Source organism: Papaver somniferum, chromosome 7, assembly GCF_003573695.1.
Source record: "Papaver somniferum cultivar HN1 chromosome 7, ASM357369v1, whole genome shotgun sequence".
NCBI lineage: Eukaryota > Viridiplantae > Streptophyta > Magnoliopsida > Ranunculales > Papaveraceae > Papaver > Papaver somniferum.
In genome coordinates, this window is record NC_039364.1 from 204,081,624 (window position 1) to 204,089,588 (window position 7,965).

The 7,965-nt window shown below is 36.7% G+C and overlaps 1 long non-coding RNA gene across 5 annotated transcripts; it reads left to right on the top strand.

Annotated features, from left to right (window-relative positions):
* Window positions 1-2,393: 2,393 nt before the first annotated feature.
* On the top strand, window positions 2,394-6,983 carry LOC113299413. Of its 5 annotated transcripts, none has more exons than XR_003334876.1 (8): window positions 2,394-2,465; window positions 2,723-3,019; window positions 3,898-4,003; window positions 4,187-4,356; window positions 4,458-4,550; window positions 4,647-4,776; window positions 5,842-5,927; window positions 6,033-6,983. It is a non-coding gene; the product is annotated as an uncharacterized LOC113299413 (long non-coding RNA). The 5 variants fall into 5 exon arrangements; XR_003334875.1 differs by lacking the exon at window positions 4,187-4,356 and having other exon boundaries at window positions 6,033-6,331; window positions 6,439-6,983; XR_003334874.1 differs by lacking the exon at window positions 4,187-4,356 and having other exon boundaries at window positions 2,723-2,788; window positions 2,955-3,019.
* Window positions 6,984-7,965: the final 982 nt, after the last annotated feature.

Here is a 7,965-nt window from a genome sequence, read left to right on the forward strand (position 1 = left end):
TGATTTCTAGTCTATTATAGCTAAGTCTCGGACTAGGATAGAAAAGTGTAGTTGAGCTCAAGGACTTCATGGCGATTCATCATACAACGACGAAGATCTACTCAAGGAACCGTGGAACTTCATCAACAAAAAGGTATGTGGAGAGTTGAACTTATCTATCACTCAAAAGTCTATTTATTCTGTAACCTACTTCTTATGAGACAAAAAGTCGTATGCTATATAGACTGGATCATACACATTTGACATTTCGAGCTGAGTATTCACTACTTCTCTTTTTCTCGAAATCGTGTGTTGGTAAAGCGTATCGCTTTGATCAAGTTTATATTCACCTAGTGACGAAAGTCATGAAAAGTTTCAATTACTTTGAGAATTGCTCTGACGTGAAACGGTCTGTGAATAACGGATATATAACGTCCTTTGAGAATGTCTCAATGATTGGAATGAGAGTTTAGATTACATAACCATGTATTCCTTAATCCGAAGTTTTTGAACTTTGTTAATTGAAAGAAACCGGAGGAATTGGCTATGCCAAGTCCGCGAACTCAGTTTGCGAACTTAGTCCGCGAATTGACGGAAGTTCTCTTGCCGAGAATTTCTGCTGAAATTTTCCAAAAACTCGTTTGCATGTTTAGTCCGCGAACTCAGTCCACGAACCTAGTCCGCGAACTGGCGGAAGTCTCTTTGCCGAGATTTTATGCTGAGTTTGGAAAACTCTGCCGGTTGCCTTAAGTCCGCGAACTTGTTTGTGAGCTTAAGTGGTTATGATCTAAAGATGTGCTCTGAACATGAAACTTAAATTACTAAGGAATGCTTTATGCAAACCGTGGCTATAAAGTTCATGAGCCGATTCATCGAATCGAATCATCTTTGTTTCAGTTGTGTCTTGTGTAGTTACATAAGATCTTATAGCAATTGAACAACTCTCTAACTAGTTCATTTGAGTCAATTGAACTAGTTATGGTGAAGAAGAACTAGGTTAATATGAATTTCTCATATGGTTAAACTTTTGGGTTACTATGTTGAACCAACATACACGTACACGTTTGGGCATGGTTTTCACAAACGCAGTAAACGTCTACCCAAGTGTGTGTGACAAGCTAAGTTTTCGATCTAACGGTTTAGAAATATTAGCTTGAATCTAAATCAGGTTTTCATCTAACGGTGAATATGGATTGCTTTGTAACTAAGGAAAAACCCTGATTTGAAGGCTATATAAAGGAGACATCTAGCATTGTGCAAAACTAATCCCCACACGTCTGTGGGATACTAGTGCGCTCGCTAGAGTCGATTCTCCTTTAACCTTTGATTTTCTTCTCTAAAACCAGGTTAACGACTTAAAGACTTCATTGGGATTGTGAAGCCAGACCGATACTACTTTTATCGTAGTTGTGTGATCTGATCTTGCATCTTCTATCGTACGAGTACAATCTATTGATTGGCTTGAGATCGTGAGAGTTCTCCGATAGGCAAGATAAAGAAGTCACAAACATCTTCGTCTCACTGTTTGTGATTCCTCGACAAACCGCTTATGTAGTCAAGAAGGATTGTTGAGAGGTGATTGATTAATCTAGGCTGTTTTCGGGAATATAAGACCGGATTATCAATTGGTTCCTGTTCACCTTTTTTTTTATATCTTAAGACGGAACAAAACCTAGGGTTTTTCTATGGGAGACAAATTTATCCTTTGATAGACTTTTCTGTGTGAGACGGATTTGTTTATTATCAAGTCTGCGATTTTGGGTTGCAGCAACTCTTAGTTGTGGGTGAGATCAGCTAAGGGAATCAAGTGCGCAGTATCCTGCTGGGATCAGAGGCGTAGGAGTACAACTGTACCTTGAATTAGTGGGAGACTGATTGGGGTTCAACTATAGTCCAGTCCGAAGTTAGCTTGGAGTAGGCTAGCGTCTGTAGCGTCTTAATACAGTGTGTATTCAATCTGGACTAGGTCCCGGGGTTTTTCTGCATTTGTGGTTTCCTCGTTAACAAAACTTCCGGTGTCTGTGTTATTTCTTTTCCGCATTATATTTTATATAATTGAAATAATACAGGTTGTGCGTTAAGATCATCAATTGAAAATCCAACCTTTGGTTGTTGATTGATCCTTGGATATTGTGTCTTTGGTACCGTCCAAATTATTCCTTGTGTTTGATTAAATACTCGCTATTGTTTTAGCTTGAGTAAATCAAAACAAGTGAGAGATATTGACTCCTTGAGATACTTTAACCTAGATTGAGTCTGACTGTCTAGTTGATTCTCTAACAAAATATTTCGGAGTTAGTCCATACAGGTTGCTAAGCGAAATATTGGGTGGTGTTAGACCCCCGCTTTTCCACACGGCATCATCTTCTTATTCGTGAGCAAGCTCCTCCCCCCCCCCCCCCCCCCCCCCCCCACCCCACCACACCCACACCCACATCTCCATCTTCTTTTTGTTGATTTCAGCTCAAACCGAAGGAATCTGTTTGGTAAGAATAGATTTTCGTAATAGTAATTTATTTCTGCAATGATTATAGAAATTGAAACCTAGGGTTTCATATATGTGGGAGTAATGGTGTTTAGAAGTGGTTTAATGGTTGTTGGGTTATCTTGCTAACAAATACTACTTTATCAATTTGATATCTTGGGTTTTTTTGTTCAAATTACTGAGTTACGGGTTGATTTTTTTTGTTTATGCAATTTTGTTATTGAGATTTTGTTGGGTAATTGAATTCTGTTTTTGTAGATTGGTTAACAACCTGGGGACAAATATCATTGATTAGGGGTTGTAGGCACGTTATCAAACATGAAGGTGATTGCCTGAACATCCAAACAAATCCCTCGGGTCTAATAGACTAGGGTTTATGTGTTATTCCTGTTGATAATTTTGATCTTGATCTCGGTGATTATAATTGTGAAACTGAGGTCAGGATCTGTCATTTTCTTTCTCTCTATACTCTGTTTCGCTTTGATTTTAGTAAGGACTCGAAGATTCGGAAGGGCCATCAAAGACAGTTCCACTCAAAGTTCTTCAAAGATAAAGGTGAGAGTTTACAATAATTTTGTTTTTAAACATAATTGGAGTGGAATTAATTTGATGATGTTTTGAGCAGAGGAGGAGAAGTAGAATCTAGAGTTTTGTATTCCTTTTGTTATTCTTTTTGTGTAATTAACTGGATTTGGGGTTTGTGATTGTGGTATCAGAAATATACTTGTTGTTTAACATGTGTTTATCAAATGCTTATGGTTATAGTTTTACTGGGTTTTGAGAATCCTTGAGTAAAAGTGGGAATCACAGTTTGATAGTCTATTACAAACTCTTTTCGTCATGGGGTTTTGGTTGTTGACAACATTTTGTGGTTGTCACCTTCATATCCTATAGCATGCATTCAGTTCAATTGGGTCTAATTTTCGGTAAGGCACTTTTGGTTGCTATATTGAATAGAAAAGGAACCAAGTAGACGGATATTTAAAGGGTGAGTTTCAGATTTGAATGTGGATTTGGCCTGTTTAAGAGCTTAATTGGTCTTCTTATTTTTCCTTTTTACAGTCATTTTAATATCTTATAAGAATGTCCTTTTACTAATTAGTGGTGCTTTTTCATAACACTGTTTTCATCTCTTACTTTGACGATGAAAACAATTCTCACTTCATGATAACTACATCACTGATTCAGCAACTAGATTGATCCAACATCTTATTTGGTTTGTGTCTTTATGTTGGATTTTCCAATAAACTTCTAACTAATGGAAAATGGCCTTGAGATTTTGGGAAGTCATGCTAAAAGGAACTGCTACTGACATCATGCGGAGCATAAATACTTACCTTCACCGCGTTTTGTGGTTAACACATACACAAGGTGATACTTAAGTGTTCTTTTTCATGAACTGATAAAAAAATACTTTTTTGGGACTTGAAAAGAACGCTGCTACAAGGAGAATTGTTGCAGGAGAGCATGGATGCAATAACGGCCAAACACGCATTCCTCCTGTTTACATCATATCCACGAAGTCGTGCTCCCAAGTTGGTAAGATTGCAAAAACACCTGGCTTGTTGTGCACCCCAAAAAATACTCAACTGCTATCCTGACTTTTTTAATTGATTAATCTCATCTTTCTAGGATTAGATAAATACTTTTAAGTTTCACTGGGATTCATTAGAATTTTTAATTTGGATTTTTTTTCTTCTGGAAATTGGAATTATGGGTTAGGCATTTCGATTTCCAATACTGTGATTAAAAGAAGGGTCGAAGAGTTTCAGATAAAGTTGATTCCGACGAGGTCCCGTTTCGCTCCCAAGGCTTCTTTCATAGTCTTTCTATTTAATTCCAACCTTTGTAGCAGAGATGGAAGTTTAGAATTTCAATTTTTTATATTTGTGGTACTTATTTGCCCATGCTTTTGCTTAGGTGTTTTTTATTTCGGTGAAAGATTTTATCTCTTTAGAGGCAGAAATTTAACCTGGGATATTGTCATAAATAGGGGAAGCACCTGCAAATTGGGAGGAAGTCCTTGAAGATGCACCAGTAGATGCTACAGGATGACAAAAATCTGGGGAGTTTTCATCCACCAAAGGTAATGTTTTCTATTTTATTTTTAAACTGAAAGTCTACATTCGTTTTTGTTATTCTTACTATAGTACTAAGCTCTTCATGTGGTGCTGAATTGTAGATGGTGATTTATTATGGTAGCTTGAAAGTGATTCATGGGGTTTCTTTTTGAAGCTCCAAACTTTATAAAGGTGGAGTGGGTCTGTGCTTTGAGCTATCACTAAAGAAGAACAACCATTAAGGTGAAAGAGGTAGTTATCCAAAATGGTTTTGAGCACTACAATTTTTTTATTTAATTCGTTTTTTTCCATTTTCTTTTTTGCTAATTCATATAAACCGTGAATCATCCTTTTCAAAATCTTTTTTGCACTTAATACATAGAATACATAAAAACATCTTCAATTGAATACCCAAACAAAGATTTTTGAAGATCGCTTCTTAAAAGAGTTGGAATTTCAAAATTTATACAGAATCAATTGCTAAATAGTAGGGTCAATGTGACAGTGATCGCAATAGAACGACCATTGAATTTCTCTAATCCCAGTATGAATTTTTTGCTCACACTTTGCTATCACTTGGGCTTTCTTCATATGCATGGAGAATGTAGAAAATTCTCAAGACCATCCATAGTTGACGGTCCTTCAAGATATATAATTCCTATGTGATATAAGCCGCCTTCTGTTACTAAAGGTAATTTTGAGAAATATTACTATGCATCAAGTTCAGATACCCTGTAAACTAAAAATTCATTTTAAAACTCAGACCTAATGGCCTTCAGATGATAAGAATACACAGAGACCAAAAAGGATGAGGATGAATGATGAGTACGTCTAATCGCAGAGTTTTCCATCCATATGGGATGACTTTTCATGCGATATTGAATCACAGTTATGGGTTTCTTTATCAATCTTATTTGAGTTTCTCAGCCCATGCTTCGGCTGCCTTGGTTTCTCAAATTAGATCAATCTAACAAATAACATGGTATATGGTTGATTAGTTCAAAGTTCACACAAGAAATTTACTTATTACTTTATGCATCTAAAAGGGAATTGCTAATCTAAAGTAGGGTTTTGAAAAGGATAACGAATGAGTTTTAGTGGTTGGGGATTAAATACTTAACACGAAAATACATGTCCATTAGTTAGGATTGCAGCAAGCGGTACAAGTTGGCTATATAATTTGAAGTTCACACTTCACAGGAGCTCATATGACCACAATCTATGTTTTATTCAGCTTACTTGTTAGGCTAAGATGTTAAATATGATAAGTTGTAGTTTTCTTATTGTGCCGATATGTTTCCACCTTGGCTTTAACAGATACTTTCTTTGTATGAGGCTTCTAGCAATTCAAAGAAACAAGAGAAATGCAGAATATACAGAAGGAGAGACGGCAAAGTTTGGATGTATTTATTCTTTATCTTCATCATTTTTGGTCACTCGATATTTTAATCATCCGTAGGCCATAGGGTCTGGGGGTTGATAATGAATGTTTTATGCTTATTTTACAGATGCTCATAAGCAGTAGTAGCAGCAGCAACAACAGTACTTACCAGATCAACCTAGAGCTGTTATTGCCTGTATCAGATGTGCTACATCACTTGCAAATGCAGATCAACTGAAAACATTAAAGTTTGGGTTTTCTTCGAAAGTGGGTTCATCTAAGGTATTTAAAAATGCACAAAATTATGAAGGTGGATATTTTAACATCCTTAACTCTTTGAAAGATATCATCCCAAAGAAGCTTGGCCTGAAAATGCACAAAATTATGAGAGTATAATCTATAACACTGTTTGATGTTCCTTATGAAGTGAGTCTTCTGGAGCTTTATTTCTTTGTAGTGTCCTTCTTTTTGGATATAAAAAGCATCTTTTAATGTCTAACTCGATCTTTTCGGTATTTCTCGATATACTATAGCGAAGAATGGTAGAAGAGTTATTTCTAACTGAAACCATGGTACAGGAGTTGAGAATGTTAGAAGAGGCATGTTAGTCAGTTCTTAGTTATAATGTTAGTCACAGAGAAAAGCAAAGTTTCTAGCTGTAGATGGGGCAAAACGAGTTGCTGGTTTTTACGGAATTGAGGAGACGAACGTGCGGAGGAAACTCCTTGAACCGAGCGAACTGTTAAACCTCACACAGATGCACTGCAAGAAGGGAGTGCTTTGAATTTGAGAGATCAATCTGTAGTACTCCGGCCTAAACCAAGACAATGACCGTTCCAGAGTAAATCCGGTCACAAGAGAGGATGGGTCGATCTGTAGGAGGGAAGCTGAAAAATGTGTGAGATCAATGGTAATCGAAGATTGCAGATGTGTTGTGTATTCTGAAAATAAGATAAGTTCTGAATGATTGAATTTTTCTCTGTTGAGAATAATTGCTTAGACGTTGAGATGTTGATCTCGTGTTGTCTGTTTGACGTAAGATTGTCTTATTTTCAATCATGATTCAAAGACTTATTTATATTGGTAGAATTGTAAACACCATGATCCCATGAAGTGTGATAGTTGATGGAATCAAAGAGTGGAGAATGGAAATCGTGTTAAAACCAGTTGCTCAACGTGCGGAGACTTGGTCGATTTTCCTTCCACTACTTTGTTAACTCCTTCTACTGATTACACGACTTGCTCACATTCTCATCGTGTGTATGAACACACGTGTCGTAGACCGTCAGACCAAAACCCTAGTTAATATCCCCCATGCGACACGATTGATGTCTCGTGATTAATTCGTCAGTTGCTGACTCCATGACTTCATGGGACGATGAGTCCTTGTACTGTTGAGTCGAACATGATTTGAAAATGTTTTGAGACTCATGAATTGAACATGTCTGTTGAGACAGAGGTATAATGTATGAATAAACGTTGATAGTTAACGTGAGCAAATATTGCTCATTCGATGAATTGTTGAATATTGATAGTTGAACCAATATTCCTTGGTTTGAGCAAATATTGCTCATCTGAGCGAATGTTGCTCATTTGATGAATTACTAGTAGCATGACCAAATAAAATATTAATTTAAATATTGGCAACTGAACCAAGTATGATTAATAAAATGTTGACCATGAGATCATCGTAAAATTATTAGCATTTGAATCTGAAATTACGAACCTTGGACTCAATACCCTAATTCGATCAATTGATGATCAATTTATGGTTTATTGAAAATTAACCATGGAATGATGGAGGGACCGACTACATGGGATCATGGGTCGACCATGTAGCGCCCAGATGTTCAAGTGAGTGAATACCAAGGTCTCTTGAAGACTTGTTGATTTGTTGATGAAAGGATGATTAAATGTCGGTTTAATCATTTATTAAAATAATGCTCGTCTGAGCCTTAGGTGATAAAACCTAATTAATTATGAAGAGATGAAGGGCCGACCAAGGGGTCATGAAACCAACCCTGGGTGGTCATGGGATCAACGGACGATCGTTTCATGGA